The following is a 3,856-nucleotide window of genomic DNA, read 5'->3' on the forward strand; positions in this document are numbered from 1 at the left end:
GTAAGAAGGAAGCAGATGAACTCATGTCAGCCTCCCTGGGAATACAAGTGGGCAGTGTGCTATGTACTGTTTGGGCTGTTTACAGACCACCAACCTCCATATATTGCCATCTTTGGTTCCTGGGTATATGAGATGGTTTGATGCATTGAGTGATCCATGACCAGGCCCTTCAACCAACCATAGATATTGGCTTGTGGTCAAAAAAGGTGCTCCTCCCGATAAGATACCAATGCTGACTTGATCTGTAAGGATGGATTAAACTGAAACCTAGTGTCACCTCCCTATTTTAAATAACATCACCAAATTATTATTGTACAGTCAATGTATATCCTGCAAATAAGTATCAATGCATATCACATGTCAAGTCCCTGTGTTGACATGTGATACACAAAGAGTGTAACACACTTCAGCATGCTTGAAAACTGGCTGACTTTGAATCTCTGGCTCCTTCACTTTTATCTCTTCCTTTCCACCAGGAGGGTGTTTAATTATGAACACATCTGTACCTGAACCAGAGGGCAAGGTGTCACCTCCCATCTGAGATGCAGCTGGAAATTTTGGATCAGCCATTGAGACCTGACCTTGAGTTCATCTTTCTTTCTTTCCACATTGAAGGCCATCAGTGACCACTCACGGGAGACTCCCAACTATCTAACCAGTGTCTTTCAGTGGGACTCCAGGTGCTCCCAGCCTTTCCAGCCTTGCTTCTATTTCTTGGCCTTAGAGGTGACACCTCTTGGAGTATAAGATCATGCAAAATATCTACCACGTGGTGTTCGAGATGCCAAAACAGAAGAAAGAAGGGTTATGTGTTATATCCACTATTTTAACTTCCTCTATAATCCTGGAATTGGTCTGCTATATGCTGTAGCAAAACCTATTACATTAAAAAAGATATACCTGCTTTGGAATTTACATTGAAAAAATGACACTGCTGCATCTACTGTGAGTCTGTGTTTTTTATGGATTGCTGTTGGTTGAGTGTTTGATGGGAGAGGTGCTGTAAAAGCAATAAAGGTAAATAGACACCCATATAGAACAGTTTATCTCGAAGACAGAGTGAAACATCAATGCTATGAACGCTATGCCGGCAACGGAATGAAGACCCAGAGTCGTATATACTAGACCTCTGATGGAACCCTCATTGACATAGAACCATGGCAGACGCCAAAACTGCCATCACTGTGAAAGAGAACGGGGTGGACCAAAGTGAAGTTCAAGACATCAGTAAATGGTGGACTTTAGGTTTGCCATGAACTTGACTCCTTGACTACAGTTTCCAACAAGTGATTTCCAGTTTGGGAATCCGGGTCTACCGTTAGCTGATTAGGTCTTAACATTTATTTTGAAGCTGCTGCCAGAATTGATCATTTAAAACATGATTTAAATCTCCTTATCATGACTGGGGAAAACAAGAACTTATTAGGTCTGATGCTGACCTATAACAAAGAAAAAACAACTTCCTTGCTGAAATAGAGGCCCCTTATGTGGAGAAGTCTTACCCACCTGTGGCACACATTGGTTATAGTGGAGAATCAGAAAGCAAATGAAGAGGAACATAGTTATATTACCTTTATTTCTAATCTTTTTGTTCCAAGTGCAAGAAATGATCAAAATAAATGCTCCACAGTTCAGGAATCCAATGACCTTGATGATTTAAAGTGCTCTTTTCAATTTTCAATTAGCATTGGATTTTGGGGAGTGGGGGTGCTGCTGCTGCTCCTGTGTGGCCCGTACATAAAAACAATGTTCCTGCACTGCTCCTAGCCCCCTTGTACCACCACAGTCCAAATATGCTAATTTTTATATAATACTGCAAGGATGCATCTATGCTCTCAGGTATATTGTAAGAAAGTGTATTGTTAACTGGGGCTGTCAGTCGCCCCCTTACAGAATATTAACACCAACTGCCAGGATGTTCTGCAAGAGTCACAAAATAAACATGAGCTCAAACCCCTGGTACCAATGACACAGAGCAGACAGGCTTAATCTAGGGAAATGCATAAATTATTTATGCAGTACTGAAACAGTAATAAAGTCAAAATACCGAACAATATGAAACCCAAATAGAATTAAAAAAAAAAAATGTCAACAACATGACCAAAATCAAATAAGGAGAATCAAAGGAATGACATTTTAAAAGTTAAGTACATTTTAGTGGCAATAATATTCTATTGTACACCGGGACCTAAGCAGGCTTTATGGCGCACCAAAATGGACCTCGAGGTTGGATACACCAAACAGGTCTGCCTGGTCTAGGATTTTTCCTCCTGACTAAGGGGCATATTATCAAGAACGGCGTTAAAAATTATCTTCGGTTAAGCGGCAGAAAACTGCAGCTAGCGGCGATAATGGCCTTGATAATATGCCCTTGAGAAATCCAATAGAAGTTCATAATATGGTTGTGAACATGGGCTTCTATTGGAATTCTCCAGGGCATATTATCCAGCCAATTATTGCCGATTTATCTGCAGTTTTCTGCCACTAAACCAGCGATAATTTTAAGGCCATCCTTGATAATATGCCCCTAAGAGTACAACATGGAAGTCACTATACCTCAACAGGGCAAGACATCGGACTTTATCAGGAAATATCTCAGTGAAGTTGGAGTGGCATCGAGAAAGGTCCGAATAAATTTGGTGATTTTGTAGGTAAAAGCTCTAATCAGGAAAAATAAACATTTTACAGTCAAAGAAGTTGATGCATGGTACGTTAGGTAAATCTGTGAAGGCCAGATTTCCACATTAGGATAATTGGGCATATTCTGCATAGTTTTTCGCAACACATGGGGATGAAAGTGCAATCCATAACCTACAATGATAGCTGCCAAGTGACATTTGCACCCAGCGTGCCTCATGGTGGCTTGGTAAATGTGGAGGAACACTGCTTTGCGTTATTTTGTCCCATGGAGCAGTTCTTTGGGTGGAGCAGGTATATTCCCACACATCAACCCATGGATCACTTTGAAATCCCAGATTGTGTCAAAATGCTGAGCGCCCCAGGAGTGGCATAGCAAGGAGAATTACCTTTATATCCCCTTGTTTCTTCCTCCTTCTATACGTGTTATATTTTGCAGCACACTTAGAAAGAGGAAACACCATCCGAGGTTTGTGTTTTGTGCAAGAAAATGTCCCTTCCGGCACAAAAACAATCCTGCTATCAATGCACGACAAACTTGCATCTTGATGCAAGGCAGCACTTTCTGTGCAAGCACAGGCAGACAGTAGGAATATGTTGTATAATGTGAAATATGACACTATCCTGCCCACTCCCTTCATGCATTATATGAACACATTTTTGAGAGGTATCATTATTGTAGCATGCATGGCATAATGTACTCTAATGGGCTTCTTCTCACTTAGGTCCCACTGGAAAAGACCTACTTATGCAAAGAAGCTCCAAGTCGCATATAACTGTTTCTTTAGCCCTGGGAGGGTATGTTGAATTCACTGCAGTAGTTGGTCTCTGTCGTCCGGACGTCCTTTTTCCTTCAACTATTCACAAAGGGTTCTTAGACTGCAGGAGTAGATCTTTTAGGGAGTTGCATGTCGATGGCAAGCCCAGGGAACATGTATTCATGGTCAAAGGGATGCTCAGCTTCTTGTGTCCCTGTAGTCAAGCAGGATTTCATCCCACTCACCCTCTGAAATCACTTCCTTGTCCTGAGTACAAAATAAAGCAGAACACCTCTATATCTCCTTGTTTCCTCCTCCTTCTAGATGTGCTATATTCCGCAGCATACTTAGAAAGAGGAAAAACCCTCAGAGGATTGTTGTTTGTGCTGGAAGATGCCCCTCACTGCACAAAAACAATGCTGCTTACAATGCAGGTCAAACTTGCATCATGGTGCAAGACA

This window comes from Lissotriton helveticus, chromosome 4_1 (assembly GCF_964261635.1).
Source record: "Lissotriton helveticus chromosome 4_1, aLisHel1.1, whole genome shotgun sequence".
NCBI classification, from domain to species: domain Eukaryota; kingdom Metazoa; phylum Chordata; class Amphibia; order Caudata; family Salamandridae; genus Lissotriton; species Lissotriton helveticus.